The 14,658-nt window shown below is 31.6% G+C and overlaps 1 long non-coding RNA gene across 2 annotated transcripts; it reads right to left on the reverse strand.

Annotated features, from left to right (window-relative positions):
- Positions 1 to 7,048: 7,048 nt before the first annotated feature.
- On the reverse strand, positions 7,049 to 8,171 carry LOC116116717. 2 transcript variants are annotated; one of them, XR_004125843.1, is made up of 3 exons: positions 7,706 to 8,171; positions 7,234 to 7,289; positions 7,049 to 7,100 (listed from the first exon to the last, which is right to left on the reverse strand). It is a non-coding gene; the product is annotated as an uncharacterized LOC116116717 (long non-coding RNA). The 2 variants fall into 2 exon arrangements; XR_004125842.1 differs by having other exon boundaries at positions 7,234 to 7,302.
- Positions 8,172 to 14,658: the final 6,487 nt, after the last annotated feature.

Below are 14,658 nucleotides of genomic sequence, written 5' to 3' on the forward strand. Positions count from 1 at the left end.
TTACTTCAGAAAACCTCAAAAAAAACCCCTGTTTTTTCGAGCCAGACTCGGCTCACGAGCCTAACAAGCCGAGCTGAGCATGGCTCAAACTCTACTTGTTCTGTCTCACCAGCCAAGTCGAGCCAGCTCGTTATCAGACGAACCGAGCCGGCTCGCGAGTGGCTCAGTTTGTTAAGCAGCCCTAGTCATGTACATAAAATAATTTTACCTATGAAACGTTTTTTTTTTAACCTTTTTTAATAGGGTGACCCGTTTCGAAATATAGGAATATCCCCACACTAAAGGGTATAAATCAAACTCTTGATCGAAGTTGGGTGAATATCTCTAATAATAATAGCTCTAGATAGTTTAGAGGTTTGTTTAAAATTCTTCTATGTATTACTTAAAATGTCTTAAGTTTGAATCTCTATGACTACTAATGAAAGAATGACTATTAAAGGCTTATTTAACTGTTAACTTCAAAATATTAAAAGACTGGCTGAAATTCATATAAATTGACATGAACACCGTCAAATAACAAAAACTAAAAAATATCTTTGACCACAAACTACTTTCAGTAAAATTCTTACCTTTCTTCTTAGGAATCAGTTGTGTGATTAACACTTTGATAGCTAAATATTTTGTCTTTTAACTACTTAAAGTTGACACAACCAATAATGTTATGGAGTCAAGCACCATGTTTATTATATTTGACGACAAATAATATTTATGTCAGTTTGTGGTTAAGAAATATTAATTGATAGGAATGCTTTTCTAGAATTTTGTGTAAAGTAAATGCCCCCCCTTGAGATTTGAAAATTCAATAAAAACCCTTAATACGATTAATTCTCTTAAGTTTCTTTTTTAACCTTTTTAGAATATCATGGATTCTTAACTTTTAATTATTTATTCTACATTAAAATATATGTTTTATTTTTTATTTTTTTTATTTCATTAAATTTCTATCAACTTATATGTATATTTTTAGAAAAATTCTAAAAATTTTATATTTCATAAAAAATCAAGTCAATGAGCTTTAATACAACTTTCCGTAATCATGATTAGTTTTTCATTATACTTTTGAAATTTTCATTTTTTAGTATAAGAATTCTAGTATGATATTTTTATAGATTTATAAAGAAATAATTGCTTTTATATTACGTTTTAAAAATATTAAATTTTTTATAATGCTGCCTCTCCCTTCAAGTATATACATAAGAGTTCAAAGTGTGAATAATATGAATCAATTTATGGTGATGAAAGACTTCAAAGTTGTAACTAAAGTGTGATTAATGTTTTTTATTTATAAAGATCTTTTTATGATTTCAGTTTTTCATTGATAAGTAGCTTCGAGATATCTTCACACCAAAAGCTTTATTAAAAGCATAAGATTAAAAAATTAACTCTAACATAACCAATCTTATTGGTATATATATCCAAATTTTGTTTGTTAGCGCTTGCTAACGGTAATAAATTATTGATTACCACTGGTAAATGACTAATAACATTTAAAGATATTGACATTAACAAAGTTTTTAAAAATATATGATAATCTTATTGGTGATAATAATTAAATTAATTTAAAAATTAAAGTTATAAATTCTATTTTATTCCTAAATTGCCATTCTCTCATATTTTTCTTTCTAAATTTCTTTGTTAATGCTATCATTCCTATTTTTTCTCTTAAGTTTATTTTGAGTCGCCACTTTTGTTCTTGATAAAATTGCTTCTTATACTCTAGTATTTTTATTCAGTTAAAGTTCAACTTCCATGAGAATTAATATCAATTATCATAGGATGAATGTTATTTAAAACTTTTATTGGGACTTAATTAGAAAGAAATTTTGTGGGGCTTAAATTACACACTCTTAGTTTTATATGAGATGTTTGATTTGATTTTTTTTTTTTTTTTTTTTTAACCTAAAAGGGTTTTTCTGACCCTCCTAAGATTTAATCAATACAAAGTTCACATGACATTTCAGAATAACAAAAACTCATTATTATTAATTAGTTGTGTGTATCGTTAGAGTTTATAACGTGATTTGTGAATGAATATTTACTTAATTTGCCCTCTACCATTTGTTTTAACACAAAAAATTAACAATAGGAAAAATCATGTTATTTCTCTAACTCTTGAGGATTATTGTTATTTAATTATACAAGGGGGATTGTTATTAACCTTAAATATTACAAATATATATATATATAAAGATACTTATTGAATTTTAGGAAAAAAGTTTTAATAAAAAAATCAATTTTTTACCTTTCTTTCAGCTTTCTGTATTTTAATTAAAAAAACACGTTTCCAAATGTTTATATAAATTTGTACTATTGACTACCTAGTTGCAGTTTGCTTATTAATTACCTTCTATTATTTGTTGATAAAAATATTTGCACCTAAATGATCTAAATTAATCAAATTGGTTGTAGCAATCTATTAATGATCTGATAGAAGTTACTGAAATTAATTAATTGTTTTAGGGGAAAAAACTTAAAAATTGATGATTGTTTTTTCATACAATTTAGGTGGTTTTAATTATGATAAGTTTTCATTCTGGGTAGGTTTTATTTATCTAGGGTTTTTGTGTTTTTATAAAATAGTTAAAAAGGGTTCATTTGAGATTTTTAGATTATAAATTCTAAGTCAACCTAATTGCCACGTCAAAATGTCTAGTTACACACCAAATTGTCATGTCAAGATTTTTTACGGAAATTTCATTCATCAATATTTAACGCTATAAGAAAAATATGAAAGTTTGTACACTACAAGAAAAATGTCTTTCGCATCTAGCAAAATTAGACCAAAAGTAAAATTTGAGCTAATTCTCTTCGTGTCTAAATTTCGTAGTCGCCATGTAATTGCAAAATCGCTGTCGCAGAAGTTGGCGTCTAAATTTTTTATTAGTTGCGGAAATTTTTTTTTGGCGACTAGCAATTAGTCGCTAATTGCTGGTTAAAATAGTCCCCCTGCTTAGACGCTAATTGTTCAAGAGTAATTGGTAAATGGTATCGCGATAATCAATTAGTTGCAAAATGTACCTTTTAATATCTAATTTACCGTGAATGCCACAAAATTTAGACGCTGAAGGTGTAAGGTAATTTTGTAAAATTTCGCAATTATTTTATTAGTAGAGATATGTATCTTTTGGTGCCAAATTTGGTTATTAATTCTATACTTTAGACGCTGAATGTAGAATTCAAAAGTTTTCCCGACTATTTTATTAGTGGCGAATGTATTTTTTGATGACCAAATTTGATAGTTAATTCTATAATTTTAGACGTTAAATGTGAATCCTAAAGGCTTTCGCATATTTTATTAATAGACGAATGTATCTTTTGGTGACCAAAATTTGATGGTTAACTCTTATAATTTAGACGCTAATGTAGAATCAATTATGATAAATACTGTTTGCAACTAAAACATAGTTGTAGAATGTGTTTTTTTTAAGAAAATAATTAGTGCAAAAACATTTGTATTACTAGTTTATACATTAACATCAACAAAATAATCCATCACAATATAAAATTTGAACACTAACATCAATATCATATTTTCATACATATATATATATTCATAATATAGTCCATACATGGACCAATAAAAATTCAAAAGCACTATCAAGTGTGCTAAACAAAAAAAAAAAAGTATGCACCCACATTTTCATCACTAGCTATCTATTGTGCATAACTAACAAAAAAAATGCCCATCCCATATACACCATCTAACAGATATTTGCAAACAATCTTAAAAAGATGGTCCTACCTTCATGTCAAAATATATACTGCCCATACAACAAAAAACTAACCATCAATATCTAGAGCATCTCAGGTGTCACCAGTTGAGGTTTTTAAAATAGTTGTAGCTAACGAGGACGAGTCTTCAATTGGAGATGGCGATAACTGTCGAGTTGGAGCTTTATTAAATTGTTGTAGTTCAAGGGCTACAGTTAGTGCTTCATCATCTCCAACAAGACAAATTGTTGTTGTTCAAGGCTTTTTATTTTTTGTTTTTGTTGATTAACTAGAGCGAGCTACTCCTCCAACTGCTTAATTTTATTTTCTAGTTGTTGCACTATGCACCTAACTTTGCTTCTGCTGCATTATCATATGATGCTCAGTGTGTGAAAATGCAAAATTTTGATTAAATCCAAAAGCTTTACCCAACTTCTTCACTATTTCTGCTTCTGTTTTTTCACTTTCCCCGCTGTTTTTTCATCTTGCAGCTCTATCATTTTTTTTACCATCAATTCAATGCATAATCAATAATGCAAGTAAGAAACTAAATAATTACATATAAATTATAATTAATAGTCAATGCATAATCAATAGTCAAATAACCATGAATAAATTGCTCGAAACCAATCGCGTTGGAGCCATCACGTTAATAATATTAGAAGATAACTCAAGAAATTACCTATTGTAATGCAGAAGAAAGCGACTAAAAATTATGTCAGACACTTTACATGAGAAATAGTTGACAAATGGCTTAATATTGACATGGAAAAAGCTTTGATACTATTTACGTGAGAAACACCCTTACTTTCAAGGTTAAATCTCATGATTACTTTTCCACATTTTGTACACTGGATGATTATTAGCATTTAAAGAAATAAGCAGAGAAGAAAGAACATTTTACAGCTTTGTCAGCTGCATGGAAGAGACAGCTCCTCTATTAGGTGCTGTGCAGGATCACCATCTGGAAACTTCTCCATGAAACTCTCAACATTTGAAACCACTTCCTAATTGGTCAGATACTGATATAAGCCATCGGATGAGAGATCAAAAATTAATCTCTTGGGCAAAGTCTATGTGATGAAGAGAAGGTGTGCAGGATATGTATGGGCAGTTCCAATTAACTCATTTCGAAACATTTCCAATAATGAATCGTTCAACTTGGGCCGCACCAAGATGCCATGATATCATTGAGCAGTTTTTAAAACACACACCATTGGATAAAACAATACACTGGGAACTTCATCAATTGAAAAAATGAAACATAAGTGTAATGCCAAGTTGGTTTTGTAAGAGAATGCGCAAATAGTGAAGCAAAGCAAAATCAGTAATGACATTCTTGTTGTTTGTTAGATCAGGACAATATTGAAACATTAAAAAAATAAGTACAGTATGATTCGGTTGGCTCACATCACACATACAACAGAAATGATATTTTTATGCACTAAAAAGGTGACCTGCAACTTGAATCATTTCCAAGGCTATATACACATTTCCTCTATCACACACCTTTTAAAAGATATCCAAAATAACAAAATTTTAATTTATACACTGCATTATCTGTAAAAGCCAATGTGTCTTGTCAATATACCGTAGTGATGAATACTATTCATGAGGATATAATTTACTAAACATACAGCAATGACACCTATAACAAAGATATATGCTACCATGATTTACAAATCACCAAACAGTAATAATCATCAACCAGAATTACTTTTTATCAGAAATCCTTGCGCAATAGATATTACAAAGGATATACACAAACCTTTTTCAGAATCCAGCTCCAATGCTCTGGTGACCTTGGCGACCTTCACCTATATCATTGACAATACATTGGCTACCATCCGGTGTTCATTCTTTATTCTTATGATTTCCTCCAATTTAGTGCAAACCACAGTTCTTAGGAAATCTACATTACTTCCCATGATTAACAAGATCATACAGTTAGTTTAAGGGTAAAGATACCTACTTGGCGGTGAAGGGCCGGGGGACGGCCAAGGAAAAGAAGAAAGGCAAGTAGATTGATGAAAATATACATGCAAGTGCAATGACACATTTGGATCGGACATTATCATCTTAATATGAGCAATCAATCCATTAAATTTGAAACTCATGGAAAAACCAAATGTTATCAATGAATTCATTTGTCACCAAGTGAGCATAACTACTCTGCATAAGCACAGGCCGACCCAATATTGAGAAAAAGTCCACGCTAACCATTTTGGTTCAATATCATGTGTACATAGGGTCTGCAAACACTAGACTTTGGAAGCACATCAGCGTGTGCGTCAGAGAAGCAGCAAGGAATAAGAAAAAAAAAATGGAAAGTTTATAACAGCATCATCCTGTTTCCAGTATACATACAACTGCTCAGGCTTCCCAATGAAAAAGAAACAGGGAACAGATGACAGAACTCCCCTACAAACAAAAAAAGAAAAGAAGATTGCAATTTTGATTAATCTAATCTAGAAAGGTGACCATACATGTCGTCAAATTTCAAATATTTTTCAATTGAAGATAGAAAGACAATGAATTGATTAAAAAAAACACACAGAAAAACTTGAACTCCTCCAGTAAGAATAGAGTTGAAGCTTATGTTTACTGCTGTCATTTCCGTTTGCCTAACACCTAAATAGTAATAAAAACGAAAGGGTTTTTTATTTATTTATCTTTTTTAAAGAACAATATCACCCAAAACTGAATCCAAAAAATCATCCAAGCTGCAACGAAAGGCACATCAAACTCATTTTAAGCAGACAACGCAACGCTAAAACAAGAACTTAAAAAAATAAAAAATTACCACACCCACAAAGCTTGTTCTTTATAAACAAACATGAAGCATTATAAATAAAATTTTAAAAGTGGAAAATAAAATCACTGGCTTCAATGATAATCAATGGCTATGAATAATCACAGGACAATCAAATTACATACAAAACTATACCCAGCCCACCCCAAATCATGAAACGTCTAAGTGACAAAAAATGAAATTGAACAATCTACTGCAAATTTAAAATCATGACAACAAATTCTAAAGCAGAAGCAGGATTCTTGATACAAAAACCAGTTTCTTTACAATAGTTACTGAATTATAGAAATATGTCATTGAAAACAATATAGAATAAATAAAGGAAATGAAATAGAATTAACCTTGATAGCTTTTGTCTTAAGATCAGAAGGCAACAATGGTGCTGAGGATACTTCTCTCGCCAAATACTACAAGCAAGGCCAATTTGTACTAAAAATCCTCCATATTCAACAAAAGAGCACCAAGATATATAAAATTAAAGAGTATCAAATAACTGACCAGTGAATAGCAAGAATCGAAAGACAACTCTCCATCTACCAAAACCGCACATAACCAAGAGGATTGAGCTTTCTAAACTCTACAAAAAAAAAAAAAAAAAAAAAAAAAAAAAAAAAAAAAAAATCAATTATCAAACAAATCAAAGTCAAACCCGCGTCCATTTTGGCCATCTGGTATTGTAATATCCTCAAAAACCAAAAACAAAGACTTACCAGGACTGTTTTGCTCTTCCTTCACCAAGTTCACAGCTTTGTATTCATAACTAACCCTGCAATCAAATACTCAAATACCCAGAACCAATTTTTCAAATATTTTTCAATTGAAGAGTAGAAAGACAATAAATTGATTAAAAAACACGACAAGAACTTGAACTCCTCCAGTAAGAATAGAGTTGAAGCTCATTGTTACTGCCGTCATTTCCGCTTGCCTAACACCTAAAACTAGTAATAAAACAAAGGGGTTTCTATTTATTTATCTTTTTAAAGAACAATAATCACCCAAAACTTGAATCCAAAAATCATCCGAACCTGCAACGAAAGAACATCAAACTCTTTTAATGGCAAATAGCAACGCTAAAAACTGAACTTAAAAAAAAAAAATTACCATACCCACAAAGCTTGTTCTTTATAAACAACAATGAAAGCATTATAATAAATAAAATTTAAAAAGTGGAAAACAAAATACCTGGCGACAAACATCACAGCAAATATCATCACTCTTTTTCGAACAGTAATGGCCACCTTCATTACTCATCATCCACCACATTCTTTATCAATAGTTTCCACACAATCTGAAGATTCATTGTTCCCACACAGATTAGCTTCACAATGACCGAAATGCCCTAACTCTCCCTTCACAAACCCTTTCTTCTCTTCAACGGCCCAGATTGATTAATCCATTCAACCTTTTGCCCTAATCGCAAAGACAAGAAGATTTAGAAGGACAGACCAATTAGACAAGTCCCAACAACAAGAAGATTGAGAAGAAAAGAGCAATTAGAAGATTGATTGAAAAGATTTGAGAAGAAAATTGATTGTTGCAACGAGAAACCTCTGCAATTCAGTGGAAGAGCGACAAAGAGAGATTTTGGGCGAAAGAGAGGGAAATGTTTCTCGTTTTTGGGCAGAAAAACGAGGCTCCGTTTGGTTCACATATTGTTTCCCTAAAAAAGTCAAACTTTTTTTCACCTCTTTTTAAAATATAATTCTAAATTATTTAAATCCTTTAAACCCCCTAAATTTGTTAATTTAAAAACAACCCCTAAAGAAATTTTAAAACTTGATAAAAACACCCTAGCAACCGAAATTTACCAGATTCCGACCACCACCACTGCCGGAATCTAGTATAATGGCGCATTACTAGCTGAATCTGACCGGTAATACGTCGATCTAGCCTTTTCCAGCCAAATCCACGCTAGATCTGGTCGGAAAAGGCCAAATCTACGGCCAAAGATCTTATCGTCAATGACTTTGGCTATTGTTAACGACCAAATACGACCAGATATGGTCGTCAATGGCCAGATCTAGCCGCAGATCTGGCAGGAAAAGGCCATATCGACGCACGACCAGTAAGATCCAGTTAGTCATACACCGATACGGCAGCTCCGGCCACCCTCCGGCGGTGGTGGCCAGCTATCCGTATTTATGAGTAGATTGGGGGTGTTTTTGTTAATTTTGAATATTTTAGGGGTATTTATGTTAATTTTCAAAATTCTACATCGTAATACCCACCCAATTTAACTTTTTTCAAAAGATTATTATAAAAACTACCCAATAATGAACCAAACGAAGCCTGAGTTTTTGGGTGCCGGAATTTTGGGTAGAAGAAATGGGTTATTCTAATAGTTTATAACCTTAGCTTTGATTTAATGAAAAATGGGTGGGAGAATTTGCTTTGGTGAAAATTTTGAGGTGGGAAAAATTGTTTTATTTTATTATTTCTTTTCCTTTTTTAAAACCGGGTTTGAGGTTTGATTTTCTTTAATTTTAGATTTATAATCTTTTTAATTTAAATTCCTTTTTTAATTTTAATGAAAAAATGTTTACTTTTTAATATTTTTTAATAAAATCGGAAATTCGGTTTTCTCGATTTCTATGGACCAAAAGCAAATCGATTTCCCCGATAACTAGAAAACCACTTCGGTTCCCAGTTTGGTTTGGTTTCTACATTAAATAAGTTCATAAAGGAGATAAGTCAACTCAAACAAGAAAGAGGAAAAAGCCACAGTAAAAGAGAAGAGTAAACCGACTTTAGTATCAAATGAAACATTACAATAACAAGAAGGCGATGGAAAAATAATGCAAAAACAAAAACACACTTTCAGAAAAACTTATCCCAGATAAACCAATTCACAAGTTATCAAACAAAAAATCAAGTATTTGAAATCAACGCACATCATTTAGGAAATTTGGGGAAATAGGTAGGGATTTGCGTGGAGAAGAGATTTGGAATTTGGGGAAATTTACCTAAATAGTTGGACGAATGCTGACTCGTTGTCTAGCTCATAGAGAGAGATTTCTCTTCTTGTTGCTTCTGGGTTCTTGAGAATGGTTTGAGGATGGTTCTAAGGCTGGTCTGGAACCCTTCCCTTCAATAGGAGCTTCAGTTTAAGCAGCCGTTGGTATCAAAGCTGAAACTGTAGGATCTGTTGTAGACGTAGGAGCTTGTCTCGTCCGCTACTCTCTCTCTGATGATCGATGTTGGTTACAATTTGCTTTTTTACATTATATAGGCTCGCTCCAGTTCGCTATTCTTGTGATTTCGAATGCTAGTTGGTGGGGGATTTGCGTGGCACACCATTGGATAAAACAATACACTGGGAACTTCATCAATTGAAAAAATAACATAATGTAATGCTCAGTGTGGTTTTGTAAGAGCAATGCGCAAATGATGAAGCATAAGCAAAATCATAATGACATTCTTGTTGTTGTTAATCAAGGACATATATATTGAAACATTAAAAAAATAAGTACAGTAATGATATTCGGTTGGCTCACTTACACAACAACAACAGAAATGATATTTTTATGCACTAATAAAGGTGACCTGCAACTTGAATCATTTCCAATGCTATACAACATTCCTCTATCACAACACTTTTAAAAGATATCCAAAAATACAAAATTTTAATTTATACACTGCATTATCTGTAAAAGCCAATGTGTCTTGTCCATATACCGTAGTGATGAATACTATCATGAGGATATAATTTACTAGAACATAGCAAGCAATGAGCACCTATAACAAAGATATATGCTACCATGATGTACAAATCACCAAACAGTAATAATCATCAACCAGAAACTTTTTATCAGAAATCCTTGCAGCAAAATAGTTATTACAAAGGATATACGACAAACCTTTTTCAGAAATCCAGCTCCAAATGCTCTGGTGACCTTAAGGCGACCTTTCACTATATCATTGACAATACATTGGCTACCATCCGGGTGTTCATTCTTTATTCTTGATTCCTGCAATATTAGTGCAAACCACAGTTCTTAGGAAATCTACATTACTTCCCATGATTAACAAGATCATACAGTTAGTTTAAGGGTAAAGATAACCATACTTGGCGGTGAAGGGCCAGGGGACGGCAAGGAAAAGAAGAAAGGCAAGTAGATTGATGAAAATATACATGCAAGTGCAATGACACATTTGGATCGGACATTATCATCTTATATGAAGCATCAATCCATTAAAGTTGAAACTTCATGGAAAAACCAAATGTTATCAATGAATTTCATTTGTCACCAAGTGAGCATAACTACTCTGTCATACACAGGCCGACTCAATATTGAGAAAAAGTCCACGCTAACCATTTTGGTTCATATCATGTGTACATAGGGTCTGCAAACACTAGACTTTGGAAGCACATCAGCGTGTGCGTCAGAGAAGCAGCAAGGAATAAGAAAAAAAAAATGGAAGTTTAACAGCATTCATCCTGTTTCCAGTATACATACAACTGCTCGGCTTCCCAATGAAAAAGAAACAGGAACAGATGACAGACCCACTACACACAAAAAAGAGAAAAGAAAGATTGCAATTTTGATTAATCTAACTAGAAGGTGGACCATACATGGTCCAGTCAATTTCAAATATTTTTCAATTGAAGAGAGAAAGACAATGAATTGATTAAAACACCGACAAGAACTTGAACCCTCCAGTAAGAAGAGGTTGAAGCTTATGTTACTGCTGTCTTTCCGTTTGCCTAACACCCTAAAAAATAGTATAAAAAACGAAAGGGTTTTTATTTATTTATCTTTTTTAAGAACAATAATCACCCAAACTTGAATCCAAAAAATCATCCAAAGCTGCAACGAAAGCACATCAAACTCATTTTAATGGCAACAACAACGCTAAAACTAAGAACTTAAAAAAAAAAAAATTACCACACCCACAAGCTGTTCTTTATAACAAACAATGAAACATTATAAATAATAAATTTTAAAAAGTGGAAAATAAAATATCACTGGCTTCAATGATAATCAAATTGCTATGAAATAATCACAGGACAAATCAAATTACATACAAACTTACCCAGCCCACCCAAATCATGGAAAAACGTCTAAGTGCAAAAAATGAAATTGAACAATCTACTGCAAATTTAAAATCATGACAGACAAATTCTAAAGCAAAGCAGGATTCTTGATTAACAAAAAAACCAGTTTCTTTCAATAGTTACTGAATTATAGAAATATGTCATTGAAAACAATAATAAGAAATAAAGGGAAATGAAATAGAAATTAACCTTGATAGCTTTTGTCTTAAGATCAGAAGGCAACAATGGATGCTGAGATACTTCTCTGCCAATACTACAAGCAAGGCCAATTTGTACTAAAAATCCCTCCAATTCAACAAAAGAGACACCAAGATAATATAAATTAAAGAGTATCAAATAACTACCAGTGAAATAGCAAGAATCAGAAAGTACACATCTCCATCTACCAAAACCGGCACATAACCAAGAGGATTGAGCTTTCAACTCTACAAAAAAAAAAAAAAAAAAAAAAAAAAAAAAAAAAAAAAAAATCAATCAATATCAAACAAATCAAAGTCAAACCCGCGTCCATTTTGGCCATCTGGTATTGTAATTATCCTCAAAAACCAAAAACAAAGACTACCAGGACTGTTTTGCTCTTCCTTCACCAAGTTCACAGCTTTGTATTCATAATCTACCCCTGCAATCAAATACTCAAATACCCAAACCAAGTTTCAAATATTTTTCAATTGAAGAGTAGAAAGACAATAAATTGATTAAAAAAACACGACAAGAACTTGAACTCCTCCAGTAAGAATAGAGTTGAAGCTCATTGTTACTGCCGTCATTTCCGCTTGCCTAACACCTAAAAACTAGTAATAAAAACAAAAGGGTTTCTATTTATTTATCTTTTTTAAAGACAATAATCACCCAAAACTGAATCCAAAAATCATCCGAACTGCAACGAAAGAAACATCAAACTCATTTTAATGGCAAATAGCAACGCTAAAAACTAAGAACTTAAAAAAAAAAAAATTACCATCCCACAAAGCTTGTTCTTATAAACAACAATGAAGCATTATAATAAATAAAATTTAACAGTCTAAGTCAACCTTAATTGCCACGTCAAAATGTCTAGTTAGCACACCAAAATTGTCATGTCAATGATTTTTTACGGAAAATTGTCATGTCATCAATATTTAACGCTATAAGAAAAAAATATGAAAGTTTGGTACACTACAAGAAAAATGTCTTTCGGCATCTAGCAAAATTAGACGCAAAAAGTAAAATTTAGATGCTAAATCTCTTTCGTGTCTAAATTTCGTAGTCGCCATGTAATTGCAAAATCGCTGTCGCAGAAAGTATGGGCGTCTAAATTTTTTATTAGTTGCGGAAATTTTTTTTTGGCGACTAGCAAATTAGTCGCTAATTGCTGGTTAAAATAGTCTCCCTGCTTAGACGCTAATTGTTCAAGAGTAATTTGGTAAAATGGTATCGCGACTAATCAATTAGTTGCAAAATGTACCTTTTAATATCTAATAATTTACCGTGAATGCCACAAAAATTAGACGCTGAAGGTGTAAGAGTAATTTTGTAAAAAAATTTCGCAATTATTTTATTAGTAGATGAATGTATCTTTTGGTGACCAAAATTTGGTTATTAATTCTAATACTTTAGACGCTGAATGTAGAATTCAAAAGGTTTTCGCGACTATTTTATTAGTGGCCGAATGTATTTTTTGATGACCAAAATTTGATAGTTAATTCTAATAATTTTAGACGTTAAATGTGGAATCCTAAAGGCTTTCGCAACTATTTTATTAATAGACGAATGTATCTTTTGGTGACCAAAATTTGATGGTTAACTCTTATAATTTTAGACGCTGAATGTAGAATTCAATTATGATAAATTACTGTTTGCAACTAAAACATTAGTTGTAGAATGTGTTTTTTTTAAGAAAATAATTAGTGGCAAAAACATTTTGTATTAACCTAGTTTATACATTCAACATCAACAAAATAATCCATCACAATATAAAAATTTGAACACTAACATCAAATATCATATTTTCATACATATATATATATTCATATATATAGTCCATACATGGACCAATAAAAATTCAAAATGCACTATCAAGTGTGCATAAACAAAAAAAATAAAAGTATGCACCCACATTTTCATCACTAGCTATCTATATGTGCATAACTAACAAAAAAAATGCCCATCCCATATACACCATCTAACAGATATTTGCAAACAATCTTAAAAAGATGGTCCTACCTTCATGTCAAAATATATACTGCCCATACAACAAAAAACTAACCATCAATATCTAGAGCATCTCAGGTGTCACCAGTTGAGGTTTTTAAAATAGTTGTAGCTAACGAGGACGAGTCTTCAACAGTTGGAGATGGCGATAACTGTCGAGTTGGAGCTTTATTAAATTGTTGTAGTTCAAGGGCTACAGTTAGCTGCTTCATCATCTCCAACAAGACAAATTGTTGTTGTTCAAGGCTTTTTATTTTTTGTTTTTGTTGATTAACTAAGACGAGCTACTCCTCCAACTGCTTAATTTTATTTTCTAGTTGTTGCACTATGCACCTTAACTTTGCTTCTGCTGCAGTATCATATGATGCTCAGTGTGTGAAAATGCAAAATTTTGATTAAATCCAAAAGCTTTACCCACAACTTCTTCACATATTTCTGCTTCTGTTTTTTCACTTTCCCCTGCTTGTGTTTCATCTTGCAGCTCTATCATTTTTTTTTACCATCAATTCAATGCATAATCAATAAGTCAAGTAAGAAACTAAATAATTACATATAAATTATAATTAATAAGTCAATGCATAATCAATAAGTTATTTAACCATGAATAAATTGCTCGAAACCAATCTTGTTGGAGCCATCACGTTAATAATATTAAGAAGATAACTCAAGAAATTACCTATTGTAATGCAGAAGAAAGCGACTAAAAATTATGTCAGAACTTTTACATTGAGAAATAGTTGACAAATGGCTTAATATTGACATGGAAAAAGCTTTGATACTATTTACTGTGGAAGAAACACCCTTACTTTCAGAGGTTAAATCTCATGATTTCTTTTCCACATTTTGTACAACTGGATGATTATTAGCATTTAAAGAAATAAGCAGAGAA

This window comes from Pistacia vera, unplaced genomic scaffold (assembly GCF_008641045.1).
Source record: "Pistacia vera cultivar Batoury unplaced genomic scaffold, PisVer_v2 Contig78, whole genome shotgun sequence".
Classification (NCBI taxonomy): domain Eukaryota; kingdom Viridiplantae; phylum Streptophyta; class Magnoliopsida; order Sapindales; family Anacardiaceae; genus Pistacia; species Pistacia vera.